Raw genomic sequence first — 15,661 nt, 5'->3', positions numbered from 1 at the left:
TATTTTTTATATCTCTTTGGCTGCAAAAGATTAGCATGATATTTGACTTTGAAATGAAGTCTTGTTTTTAAGTCGTAATAAGATAAATACACAGAAACAGGCAATAAATTATTTGTTTGATGAATTTCACTATAGTGAAGAAACTATAACAGTAGGCGGCATGAAAAAACTAGACCTGGGGCCGATTTACTTTTTTTAATGTTGATGTTTAAAGAGGCCAAGCGCACTATTTGTTCAAATTTTTGTGTTTGTATATGTGTGTGTCCGTAAACACAATGTCTCGACAGAATTTTGTCCTATTTTGATGAAATTTTCCATGAATACAAAAAGTTGAGTACACTTGAATGAGTTTACGAATCAGTATGATCGTGTCCTGGGAACGGGGTTTTAGGGGGCTTTCAGCTTTAAAAATTGGCTTTCGCAAACTTTTTATCCTTAGAACTTGAAAATGTCAATTTTCATTACAACCAATGTGTAAAGCTTAAAAAACAGACAATTTCGTTTATTTGAAGCATCATTGTACAATTAAAGGGAAAAGAAAACAATTCAAAAAAGGGCTGTAAATTTTAAATTTGCATGATATTCTTAAGGATAAAAATAACTCTTGCAGTCTGCTTGTTGATGGATATTTTTATCGAATTATGCAAATTTATTTATTTTATCTTATAATATTAGAATCAGCCACGGACACCTTTTTCCCTTCCGCGTAGCAGCAAACCTAAGTACTTGTTAAATCAGATGCTATTAAGATGGAGAATACATATAACATAACTTATGTGAACTATTTTAGTTAAATAAGACAAATTGAAATTAGTTTTATCCTCAGGTTTTCTGTGTTGGAGTATTTAATATTGATTTATTTAATCATCGTGTTATTTTAAAATTGAGATAAGAGATTCGTCAGAATATAAAGCATGCAACCCAATTTAGCAAGAAAATTAAAACTCAGGCGTAAATCAGTGTTAAATAACCAAATAACATGACTGTTAATTGCAGAATTTACTCGTACGCAATTAAACGTAATTTTTCAGCAAGTGTCACGTGACTAACTCCTGGCTTAACACCAATTACCCAACAGAACATATTGGTTAGTAATTGAATCAACCAATTACTGGCATTAGCGGTTGTTTGCTGGGCCTCATATAGAGTCCAAACAGGAATTAATTTACAGGCCTTTTGTGGTCAACATGGATGTTAATGTATGTACCTAAGAAATGATCCTGAAAGTGTAATTAATTCTAATTATTGATTTAAAACGTAATAGTATAATTATAAACTAATTTTTGAGATAACACATAGTGTGACAAAACGTGCGAACAGTTAGTCTACTATTTATTGACACTGTTATGAGTTTTTATTACATATTAGTATTGTGTATTTACTTATCAAAAATAAAAATAAAGTTGATAGCAAACTTAACTTTGGCAAAGCTTAAAAAAATATGATTCATATAACCGTATTGAAATAAATAAAATACATAAAAAAGTATCTTGTGTATACTATAACATATCTATAATTTCGTCTAGTGGTTGGTCATGGTAATAATATTACAGTGATGATCTAGATGTTTTAATTGGGAAATTTATACAGAATGGATAAAAATATTTAATATTCGATTGATCAGGCTTTTTAACTTTTTCATTAATTTCCAGTTTAAATTTATATTCAAACGTTAATAGTTTTTTCATGCAAATGTTTCTATGCAAGCATGATTTGTCTAGTTATATAACCAATATATTCATCTCTTATAATGATAACAGGCAGACGTAATAAACTTTTATTCGGTCGTTTTCATAGATATTTGTCGATGTTGACTTTATCCAAACACAATCTAGTATTGAAATGAATTTTTTATTGATATTGGATAAAAAAATCAATTTCCCCACCAGCTTTAAAATGATAGTTACAGCATTTGATCTGTATAAAACAGATCTTTGCATATTATTTGTATATTTCGAAGGATAAAAAATAGATTAAAAAAAATATAACTGTTTATATTAATTAAATATGTACTTATAAATACACAAATAATAGAATTTATATGCAGTTTGACCAAGATTCGATCATCAATTAAACGCCTTTATCCTTGCATAATCTTAACATTTTTGTTACACTATTTCATACCTTAAAATCGTGATTGTTAGAGAATTACTTAAATTTTTAAAATCCAATTATTTGTCATAAAAACGCAGTAGTAGGTTTTTGTGGTTAGTAGATTTATCTTCATTAATTCTGCTAAAATAAATCTGAACATTCGGAGACAGAACCATTCCAACACAGCCATATCCATCAGGCAAGGCGAGACAAAAATTCGGCGCTTTATTTGTTTTTGTAGAAGCTTTGTTTGTTATGAAAAAAAACTTTTTTACCTTATTTAAGAAAGTGATAAAATAGCATCAATATTGTTGGAGTAACATAATTAAATCTGTTTAATATAGTATACATCAATCCATTTTCTGTTGGTTTACCTTTCAGAATGATAAAGAAAATTTTTTTTGGAATTGCATTTTGATAATTAATGGGAAATGAATCTAAATATGCAAACAATCATTTCTAAAACATTAGACAAGTCTGACTCATTTGCAATAAGTTGTTTCTTTAGGTACTTCAATTTCTCGTGGTAAAATTCATTTGATGAATCAATTGTTAGACACTTATAAATATTCTATTCCTCATACTGCAGTAAAAAACAGCCGTTTTTCATACATGCGCTGCAGTTCTAAAGTAGCTCTTTTACTCCCTGGGGAGTAGGTAAAACCAGCTGTCATAGACTCAGTTGTAAACTTCGATTGTAAACAATTACATGTTTCGAGATTATGAATCGATTGCCTTAATCGGTTGTAACCTATTGTTGCATCCTTATCAATAGTTCGATATATCCATAGTGTAATATACAGTAACACAATCATCGTAATAGACTAAACTATTGAACCACTTACTAAACAGCTACTTGAATGCAATAAGCTCGGTTCGAAAAGATTCACTTTACGCCCTATTGATAAAGTATGGCATTTGCTTCCGTAGAAAATATGTAACAGTGTGCATGGTGCTTGCCAGAAAGATCGACAGTACAGTATCGAATAGTGCAAACATGTACAATTTGTATTTATTGTATTCAAAAGATAAATAAAAACGTGAACCGTGGAATCTACATGGTCAGTTTTTGGAATAACACATTTAAGGCAAACAACTCTAAACACCATCAATGCATTATTTTTAATACAGAACTTAGGAAACAATGTTAGATTGTATTAATTATATTGAAATATAAAATAACATACAGCTTAAACATTTTGGCAACTATAATATGTTTATCGTATACAATATTACAAACGTAAACGAGTAAAGTATATTTCTTGAAAAGCGAAGAGATCAGATCTGTTTTATTCTAATTTCCTTTCAAAATACGAGCTGCGTCAGTAAATCAACTCTGACTTCGACAGAATATGAGGAAATTCCTTTGCGTACTGAGCGACGTGACGTGTATCAAATACAGTCTGTTTAAAAATACTCCGGTGTAGTTCAACATATAAACTGGATCCAAGGGAATATTTGGTGTGTTCATTTTATTAGTAAATATTTAATAAGTAAATGTTAGTCGTAATTTATTTATAGAAATGTAAATATACAACAAATCATTCTTTCTTCCATGATCAAATTCCCCTTTTTATTAGACCAAACAGATCCAATAATATCTATCTTATTAAAGTAACAAGGAGAAATTAGTGGTAATAGTTTAAAGCCATTAACCAAATAAGTGTAAGCATATTGTACAACATGTAGCTTAGAGTGAGTATATTGAATGAAAATGGATCGAATACCCTAAAAAAAACTGCCCCTATCGACCTACAGGGTAAGGTAAGGTCCAGGGTATTGGTTTACAGCATGCAAAAGCCACGATATAGCTAAAAGCCATAGTGCTCGAAATTTTTCCCAAGGGCGTTACTTAGAAAAAAAGCATCACTACCTATGAAAATACTTTGATGTTACTGTGAGGAAGTCACATTCTTATTGTACAACACACGGGTGATTCTATTAGAATTTACAATTTGATGTCTCTTCACAGTCTTTGGAGGAAAACACGAAAGAATAAGAAAAATAAACTTCTCACTTTAAAAAAATAAGGTGTTAACTTCCATACATGTGTTTCCACCTAATCAACTAATTATTATAACACAGTCATCAAGATGATTATTACACCTTTGTATGGAAGGATGTAATTAAGGAATGCCATCAGCTACAACCTATTTTGGCAATTGTGTTTTACGTAATATACACCATTATTACTTTTGGTTAAATTTTGAAGAATTAATAAATATTTCCAGAAATAATCTCAGCACCAAAATTTAATAAGACCTGAATATACTGTGTTTTATTGGCTTTTTACTAAATACGAAAGAACTCGAGTGGGATGTTGATTTGAGCGTTATTACTTGTTTTATCAGAGATTTAATAATATGAATTCCATTCAGAAGTGGATTGCTCTTGCATGTTAATATTTACTAATCAGTGTAAGCTAGATTAATTACTGTTGCTGTCCGTGTGTAACAAGTAATTTAAATTGAATTCAATCCTGGTTTACAGTTATTTTTAGCTGCTGAATAACATAGCTAATGACGTAATATATCTGTTTCATACAATTAATTAAAACAAATTTAGAACCATATAGGTGATAAATTAAAACGAGCAAGTTTGAAGGGTAGAACTACAAAAATAACTTACACAAAAGAAACATTGAAGTATATTTTAATTTCTTTGTAAAAATTAAAATCCAACCAAATATATTGCAACGATGAAATATTAAATTAAAGGTTTCACTTTCAACATACTAACTTGTTTGATATATGTCTTACTTTATTCCAAGCAAAGTACTAACAAACTAAGATTGATACACTAGTCAATATGTGTTTCTTGGAACCTAACTGAGCAATAATGGCAAATGGAGCAAAAGAATAATGGCTTGCAATTTATGTCACATGATTTAGGTAACCCATTTAGACAGTATTGCATCATATGTTACTCTGAACCACAATTGCGATGTCTTTTGACATGATTCTGAGAGTAGTATGATATGTATATTAGTATCACAGCTTTTAACATTTAATTTTTGTAAAATTATTTTCCACGAAAGAAAATTATTGGTAAAAGTTGCAAATGTTATACAAAATCGATAACCGATTTAAAATAAGCAGTTTTCCTCATTTTTATACAAACGAACAAAGAAAACAAAAATCGTACCTAATTCACAAAATATTCCTCCATAGAAAGTATTTAATTACTAAGTGATTATATTAAAATCGCAGTTGTCGTTGTATTGATTGTTATACTGTACAAGTTTACATTTTAGCCACAGAAAATAATACATTTTAACAAGCAAATAAACTGAACACCTATTTAAATAAACTGTATCAGCAATCTGACTCTGACACATAATTTCCCCCATTAGAATCCTTATCATAGTCAACTTGTGGGAGCTTAATAACTGATATTATAAAAAGAATAAAACATGAGATGCAATAACCTTTTAACCACCGTTTTTACAGCAATGGGGGATGTACATTTTTGTTTGTTGATGAAAGAATTATAATACACCAAAAATCAAAGAAAGTCGGACCACTTTTCTGAAAATGGGATATTTTTGTTATTTTGGGGTTTTTGTGTAAAAATTAAATTGGTTGGAATAACATTTGAACCGTTAGTTAAATAGCAATGTGGCTTTTGTACCATTTAGGGTCAAAGGGTTATAAGATACCAAATTTTATTTCAAATTATACCGACATGTTTTTTAAACTCTAACCTTTCTGTTATTTTATGGGAAAATCACAATTTCAAATAAAAATTTCAAATAATGAACAGAACTTCTAATGATGGTCAATTAGACATATTGAAGAAATCAACTTTTATTCCTTGGTAACAAAAATAAATTTTGGATATGCATGTAGGTATTGAGTAACGAAAACTGTACTTGACAGCTTTTGTACATTAAACGTATTATCACAAAGCACTAAAGCATGTCTCAGCCAACAAATCAGTTTCAACAAGTGCTGACCAACAGTTGGCGAAGGTTCTTGCAATCACGTGTGTTGGATCAGGCCCAACGGTGATTTATATCAAAACTTCTTTTTTAAGATCTGTGTAATATAAAAGCGTTCACATAATGAGAGTAATAGCATCATATCCTTAAACATAATGAAGAAAACAACCTTTTCTACTATACCCAGGGGAAGCGAGAAGGTCTAGTAGTAATGGAGGACTTGGTCCCTGAGGTCCTGGGTTTAAATCCCACGAAAGCATCACTTTTTTCCTATGACGCTAGGCACGAGCTCGGAATTGTTTTTCACATTACTTCAGGCTAGACCTAAGGGTTACGGTTGGATTAGCTCTACGCTACGGTTAGACCTACGGGTTTATCACTTAGATAAAATCCATTAGTGATTTGGCAGGATTTGTACCTGAGGTCCCAGAAACCGGAGTCCCGCGCTCTAACCACTAGACCAGCTCGCTCCTAACTAAACCATGACTGGATTTCATTTAAGTGAAAATGCCGCAACCCTTAGGTCTAGCCTGAAGTGAAAACGATCCTGGGCTAGTGTCTTACGTCGTAGGAATTAAGTATAGTAACTTGTGATAGAGGCTATGAATTTAGATATGTTTTGGCCATGTATCGTTCATCGGTTTAAGTAATTTAACTATCAACTTTGTTTTGCAGTTCTACAATTAAATGCATTATAATTAAATTACCCATTAATAGTTCAAACCCTAATAGATTTATGCCATTACCTCCACCCTGAGCCTAGTTCAAATCATAAATGAAAACATGACAGTTTTATTCAGGTGATAAATTTATTTCACAATCCATCTCTAATAAAGCCTTTAAAGCCTTTAAAGTAAAGACATATTTCCCTGTAAACGGTTCTCGATTCACCGTTTACTTTTTATTTATTTATTTATAAACGGTTGCAAAATTTTTACAAGAAAAATACAATGGTCTTACAGAAAGAAAAAGCAAAGGAAAAACACATAGTGTCTTTGCGATCATCACAGGCCAGTACAAAAGTAGGGAAAAAAATGGAAAACAAGACTTCAATAACAAGATATAAAAGATAAATAACAACGATAAATACTTAGTCAACAACCTTATTTCGTTGTTGAGTGGGAAATCGTTCTGATTTTATTACTTTATAACTTTTTGTGCATAGCTTTTTAAAACACTAAAGCAATGACATTTACGTTAACTACTCAGTTGAAAATATTGAACGTTTTGTAAAAGAATTATTAATCCGTGAGCAAATTTAGACAGAGCTTATTTCATAATCTGAAATACCATAATTAGCTTTAATACTGTCCACGTTCTGTCCGTATATTTTAATAATCTCCGGTTAATACACTGATAACTAAGTAGTTTTATCAGTAAAGTTTTTTTGTTTTTGTGGTGTATTATCCAAATACATAAATAAGAACATAATTCATATTTTAATGGAAATGAGACTTTTGCTTGTTATACGTTAATTTCAGATTAAAGGTAAAGTATAAGGTGACACGGTACCCAACTGTCAAACTAACAAACTTCCAAAAACCAACTTCTGTCAAAGACGTTTGTTATCTTTGTGTTCTCAGGAGGGGCGGTTGAAAATACCAACCCCCCCCCTAAGTATAGTATGCACAAATCTACACTATCTATTTCATAATTTTGATGGAGCTTTGTTTTATCGTTAACACAATCGATTGGACTCGGCAACACACTTTTACTTGTAAACTTTTCATTGGTCACTGTGAATTACTCAAGGAGTTCACGTCCAACTCATGAATTCGAATCTGAAGCTGTGACAAAGAAACGTAAAGACTGGGACTAAAGGGATGAGTAATATTAGTAAGTTGTTTGATAAGGAGAATAACTATGATCTTGAAAGGGATTTCATCGCTCATGAATGGGTTTTAATAACGTTGCCAAGATTTGGGTTTTCTGAACTTATAGGTAAACTTGTCCAAAACAATAAATGATACATTTTTACTGTCCCACCTGTTCTACCTCAAGACTGTTTTACACATTACTTCTGGCTATTCAAAGAGGGTCGCGGCATTATCAAGATCCATGTGAATGATTCTCCGCATTTGTACCCGGAACCTCAAGCACCAAAGCCCCAAGCTCTACCACTAGACTAGCTCGCTCCCCGAAATAGATTATACTTAGGTGAGGGTGATTTCCACTGAATTGAATTATCGTTCAACAAATTCATACGATTAAAACTTTCGCGCAACAGTAAATTCAGGGGTCTGACTTAGAGGAGGTACGATTGAGGCATTAGTTCAAAATTCCTCCGTGAACAGCGCTGTCTGAGAGCATTTTGGCAATGAAGGTTTACTAATCGCAAAAATAGTTCTGTTCATAAAATAAAATGATAAATGCCTCAAATTCATTTTTATAATTTTTTTATTATAAAATTACTATCATTACCCAACCGAACTAACCAAACTTGCTGTTAATGAAATAATGTAACAAAAGTTTATTAATAGAAAAAATAATTCTGTTCATTAAATAAAACTAGAAATTGTTCAATTAAAATTTTATAATTACTTAATAATAAAATTAAGGTGTCATAACCGAACCAAACCAACCTAAATTTGCTGATAATTAAAAAATATTGGTCAAAAAGTTAGTGCCACTAGCGGCATTCGGACCCAGGATTCTCAGCAAATCAGCCCGGCACGCTAACCACTAGACTACCGAGACCGATGGCTGCAAACCGTATTGTTACGGTAATGGTTTTCCCTCAGCTAATGAGAAGCCCACAGCTGTCATCGTAAGCTCATCTATACCTCCCCTGAGTAAATACCGTAGATTCAGTAATGTTATTGATAAATCTTTGCAATATTCAATTTTCTATATTATCTTCAAAGCTTGTCTAGTCAGTCATACCTCTTCTAGGTTACTTCTAGCTATACATTATTGTCACTAGGAGTAATGAATGATTTTTTACATACAAAAAGATACATGGTACAATTATCTAAAATTGTTACAATAATTACTAAACGACCTTGCAACCTTGTAATTTTGTAGCTAGTCCAATAATATGTAACTAGGTAAATTATAGTGTCTGTTTACTTCAGAGTATGATTAAGTCTACCATATGTGGATCCATTTCACTACTGGTAACCACATAAGTTAGTATTAAAAAAAATTGTATATCAATGTGTATATTAGTAATGACATTGTATTTCACAAATATTATTACAAATTCTACTTGATAATGTGAACGTTTCTGTAGTACAGTATATGTTCCATTAGGATCCTCTGACGCACTTCAACATACAGTCATGTTTCGTAAGACTCTGCAACGACAAATAAACATTTGCGAAGCCCCCAAAACCCCAATATGCCGTTTGGCGGAGTTCCACGCCTGGAGTGAATGTATTTCATTTTTAAGTGTAGTCACAGCTGTTGTGGTGCAGAATAGCTTTATGTCCATACAAACTAGTTATTATTTTCGTATACGTTCCAAAAAATTATATATTTACTCGAATTAAACACATCAAATTCACCAAGCCTCGTTACCAATATTGATATTTCTCCTTGGAAATAAAAGTACATTTTGATCTCGCATTTGCAATTTGTAAGTGCCTTGGTTTGAAAAATGGGTTGACTTTTCAATTATTTATTATTATATTAACTACAATATATCACAAATCATGGTTTATTCAATATCCTTTCATATCATAAAGGATATGAAAAGGTATTAAAAACGCCTTGGGACCTTGGGATTATAAAACTTTTACCTCATTAGGTGTCCAGAAAAATATATCCTAGTAGGTCAGATGAATTTTTTGTTTAAAAACATTAGGCTTAATAAGTACTTGGGTTTGGAGTGTTTCTACTTTCTAAAATATGGAAAAAGTATTGTTTTCGTTAACATTTTCGAGGTTGAGTTATGGGAGAATATTTGTTTTTAATACTTTAAGTATGAATGGAAATGAGTGTAGGCAACTATAGGACCTACAGTTTTTAGTGGAATCCGAACCTCATTTGGTCTAATTATCAGGATAGTACTCAATAGTGCAGACGTTAATCAACACCATAGTGTATCGCCCCCTGAGCCAAAAAAAGTGGATTCTAAGTGTGTGAATGTGTACGACTGCAACTGTTGTCAAATTTGTTGGCCAATAAAAAGTTTTAAAGGACTCTAGTCATGCTCCCCGAGGAAAGATTAATGACTAATATACACGATGTTGTTGAATTAATGACTTTAATGTTGAAGTAATAAGCTGAAATTACCAATTTTCATGATCTAAATAATTTCTTATCTTGCTTAATTTAATAACAAAACCTAAATTTTTCACGTCAAGGGAAAAATCACCAATACGGGGAATAAAATTGAATGTTACTTGAATAAATACATTTTTTATCATAATTATTCAATTTTGTTTAAAATATATTATATGGTCCAAAACATAGATTTACTAATTAGGCTTTCTACACACATAAGGAAGACAAAATGTTTGTAGTTGTTATGAATTCGTATGCACCAAATCAAAGTGATAACGTAAATTACATTGCATAATTGATTATAGTTGGAGCATAGCCTTCTGGTCTATTATTAAAGGAGGATATGGTGGCAGTCATAATATTTTTCTGAAACAATATTCTTACAACTTTTACTAATATCTAAAACATTGTTTGTAATAATTATCACTGTAAGTGTTTAAAATATAGTATTAAAGCCTGTAGTCGAAGAATGAAGTGTGTTTTAATGGACACACATTATTTGGACAATGCTCACTTTTAATATTTTTTTACGTAGTTTGGAAAATGTATTATTTGGTGTAAATAAAAAATCATTAGTCAACCTGTACAGTTTTAGGTTGCAATCTCGTCAATTTATTCTTCTAAACAGTGATTTTATACAGTTCAAAGTGTCCTGGCTGAACTTATTATGCAGTATGTAGTGTAACCACTAAACCAGTAATCACATAATCAACGATCCAATAGTTTATCCAGTCAATAATCCGTGCAATTGCAACGGGGTAATGTCATTAATGACTTGTCATGGTTTCAGCTTGTTATGCAGTATGTAGTGTAACCACTAAACTACCAATCACATTATAACGATCCCATCTTCACCAGTCATGAATTCATGCAATGCCACAAAGGTGATGTCATTTTAATGACATGCCATGGTTTCAGCTGAGTAAGCAGTATGTAGTGTAACCACTAAACCACTAATCACATTGGTAACGACCCAATCAATTCAAAAGTCATGGATTCGTGCAATGACAACGAGGTAATGACCCTTTTAATGACGTGTCATGGTTTCAGCTTATTATGAAGTTTCTAGTGTAACCACTAAACTACTAATTACATTGTTAAAAATCAAATGTTTTCACCAATCACTATTCAAGGTAATGATAGCGAAGCAATGTAATTATAGAATCGACAGTTTTAGCTTGAAATGAAATGCAGTATTCGCTTGTTTTTAAAAGAGGTTGGCGGCCTCTTTTAACATTGCACCTGCCCGTCCACATGTCTATATACCCCCCGTGGATATGCCCGTGCGTGGATCGTATACAGCAAAGCAAGGAGTGAGCCGGTACAGTACAAAGGTGATCTGTACTGATAAAATGTTACGGCAGTGACCAGGATCCGAACCCACGACATCGCTGCCATGGGCCCAAAGTCCGTGACGCTACCGACTGAGCCACCGACTCACTAAAATATTAATAACAAATCGCCAAAAATACCCCAAAAATACCTAACTCAGTTTAATTTTCTCATCAGTCATAAATTCATAGACTGACAACGAGTAAGACCATGTTAATGACGTGTGCTGATTTTGGCTAGTAATTAGGTATTCTGGCTCTCCATTACTGCCAAAGCTTACATTATTACACACCCAAATGACCGATACATGCAGTGACAGTGGTGTTTTGACCCAACGCTTTCCTTGTAATTCTCTATAAAGGCTCGCCATTACGTAACCTTTTTATACAATTTAAACTATTCTAACAGTCAATGGTACAATGCATACAAATACAAGTAATTAGTATGAAAAAAAAACTGGGATAAAAACGTACTAGATTAATATTTATCATCGGATACCGACGTTCCTTTTGGATAGAATATAGTTATAATAAGTCTACTAAATACATCCACTGTTGACAGAGTAATTAACTGCACAAGCGGCGTTATTCTATGACAGAATTTGAAACGCTATCCTAAGTCGACATTATTAATTGAAACGACTGTAGCCCGAATAGCTTTGAATTAGTGTGTATGATTATAGGTTTTCGTATTAACCACTGGCATGATTATTAAAATTAACATAATTCTGAATCAATAAATAGGACTAAAATATATACACATTTTAGTATAAATTAAAATATTTTTCTGCATACTTTACTCGTTTTTATGTGTTTAATTTATGTAATGTTCTACTTTCAATGCATCAATTGTAATTAACAATTTATTAAAACTATTATTATATCTAGTGTATCGATATTTTTTTTAAGTGTAATTCTACAGTTAGGACAATCAAATATCCTTATCTACCTAGGGGTGAAGATCACCTTTGTTAGGCTATTTAAAGTTTTGTTCAACTTAAACCAGTGATCTTTTACCGTCAAGGTTAAAAAAATATAACGTAAAGAGTTAAATAGCACAGTTAAATTTTGGACCAAAAAACAAGTATGTTATGTATGGTATGTTTTTTTTTCTACAATGGGAAAGCGACCAGTTGACAAATAAGCCTGAAAAAATACGACCAACTTTTACGAAGAACACAGAAGACGAGCAAATACGAGGCACTTGTTTCACCGAGAAACATACCTTATATGCTGTGTGTTGGGTAATGATAAAGAAAACACTTTCATTTCAGTTTATCGTCTACCGACCTCATCTATTCTGAACAAGAAAGATTACCATTGATATTTGATGTGATGTGTTGCACTGCACATACAATAATCATACTACTGTACTTTGGATTACAAATAATTTTAAAGGGAAGTCACAATAAAAGTAGAGATCATTTGGAATTGTTGTATTTTTTTTACTGTAACTTATTTTACATAGTATGTCTAAAGAGAAAATATAAAATAAATAAATATAATAATATTCAGGAAAAAAGCTAGCTAAAGCAGGTATATTATATAAGAAGTATCCACTTCGGGATTGAACGGAAATATTTTTATGTAAATAAATTATTTTCAGCATTGCAAGTGTTATTAAACTTACGGAAAGGAAATAAAATCGTCTAATAGCACTTGAAACATATATTTATACTTACACTGTAAACTCACAAGACCGTAAATACATATAAAAGATAGTAAGTGGTGTTTCTATCGATTTCGATTAGACACTTTATTCATCAGATCAGATCAGCAAAAACAAATGTATAAAAAATAACTCTAAACTGAAAATAAAAAGCAGTTTTTTTATGACTCTATGCTAATACAAAATAGTACATCAATAGTCACTACAGTATAGTCAAACTGGATGCAGTTTGTTTTAAGCACCCGTTGCATAAGCCACACAAGCTGTTGCATATTGTATTATAGTGTCATCAAGGCTACTGGATGTGGTACTTCAATAGAATGTTGACCATGTATATCAGGTTTATACTGTATGCAATTTATACAAAAACTCTTTGTAAATATTAGAGCGCTTTATAATTGAGCAGAAGCTCTTTGGGATCAATTTCAATGCAAACATTTTAACACTTTGATACAAAAATGGCTGAATATATGTTAGCCAAACTTTACAAATATTTGGAAGGTTTAAATGAAACAATTTAAATATTTAATAAAGTCTAAATAAAAATAAAAAAAACACTTAATGTTTTTAACTTTTGGAATTAGCCTTATGGGTTGTTATGATGGTAACAAAATAACGAAGTAAATGTAAACAAAACAAAGAATCAAAGTATATCACAAGCCAATATACGACCTAAACACAGTATAAAGGAAAAGCATTCGGATGATGACCACTGATCAAATAATACAGAGAGAGTATTACATGTCAGTTGGAAACTACCACTGATCGAATAGGCATTTTACAGATTTTAGGTCAAAACAAATAATATTTATCTCATATGATTGGGAGTTGAAACAACTACATGAATCAGTAGTTTTAAATAACTAGGTATTATCAAATGGTTATTTGTGTAACTAGTGTGCGGCGAGTGTGGAAAGTTTCTCGAGTGCAGCAAAGACTCTTTGCACTACCGTTACAAATAAAATTTTTCCTACAGTTCCTATACAGCATATAAGTTATTAGTCATTCAAACACCATACAAAACGTTTTAAAATCCAATCGTTGAACAAAATGGGAAACGCTGCACCAGCTGATCGTAGTCGTAATATCTTTAAGTGTTGCCAACTTATTTTCAAAGCGTACATGTACTACGTGCCTGATAAAAACACACAGTTTTGTGTTGTTTGGTTGGAATATTGTAGTGCGGCTAAAAGATTTTCTATGATAATGTGCATTAGTACAGAAGTGGTAACAGCAAGAACTTCGGACAATGATTGGATATAATTAAATGTACAACATTTGCAGAAAACAATGCTTTTATGTTAAATGTCAAAAGTTTAAGAAAATATACCTTATTAGGTATGGTTAAAACTTTAAGTGAAATTCTCTCAAAGCAGGCAAGTCTTTAAAACATTACATCTGCTAATCATATAAATCCATGCAGGATTATTTCTGACTAAACTGCCAAATCTGGCCAAGATTGAGAAAATGTCGATTTGTGGGGTTCAACCAGAACCATTGGTTTACCCCATGACATTGCCAAGCAAACATATAGAAAATACCGATGCAAAGAATATGTATGTAATGTCAACGTCTTTACTTATGAAACTTGCTACAGATGTCGATAGTTCTGAAACAAATAGTCCACTGTCAAATGTACACCCGTGTGCTCCTTGATGAGGCAGGTGTGGGAGTAGTCTTAATCTCTTCGTTTGACCTTGGAGAAATACAATTTCGATGGTGGCACTCTTGAAAATGGTGCGTTTGAACGCTGTGGGTAAAAAACAAAATGGCCGCCATTTAAATGTTTAAAGTCAAATTCCATGAAAACCAGCTATCAAAACAAAATTTTGCGACACATTATTTAAAGTCCTTTTTATTACAAATAGAATGACACTTTATTTGTGAAAATCGGATAATAAATAAAAAAGTTATGTTACTTTTATTATTAATAGTAATTATCAAAATGGCTGTCATTTTGAAATCACAAAGTTAAATTCCATAGAAACTAGTGACAAAAACATAATAAAAGTTACATAACTTTTGTATTTATTATCCGATTTTTGCAAATAAAGTGTCGTTCGATTTGTAATAAAAAGGACTTTACATATTGTGTTTCAAAGTTTTGTTTTAATTGCTGGTTTTCATGGAATTCGACTTTAAAATATTTTAATGGCCGCCATTTTGAAATCCGATGAGCCTGATCAAAGATTTTTTCGGAGAATGTTTATAGTTGTAGACTTAAAGTTTATACCAAGTTTCATAAAAATATCTCCAAGAGCTTTTGAGTTATGAATTGTTTTCAAAAAATACAAAATGGCGGATTACGGCTAAATTAAGCCGAAATCAAAAAAATGTTATACAACATTTTCGACTTATTTTTGCACATAGAATCTGAATCTGCATAGCCCGTTACGCTTT

The sequence above is a fragment of the Macrosteles quadrilineatus genome, unplaced genomic scaffold, assembly GCF_028750875.1.
Source record: "Macrosteles quadrilineatus isolate MER2022 unplaced genomic scaffold, UCM_ALF_1.0 Scaffold_8__2_contigs__length_117827958, whole genome shotgun sequence".
NCBI lineage: Eukaryota > Metazoa > Arthropoda > Insecta > Hemiptera > Cicadellidae > Macrosteles > Macrosteles quadrilineatus.
The sequence above is the reverse complement of the archived record's forward strand: the minus strand, read 5'-3'. Positions refer to the sequence as shown.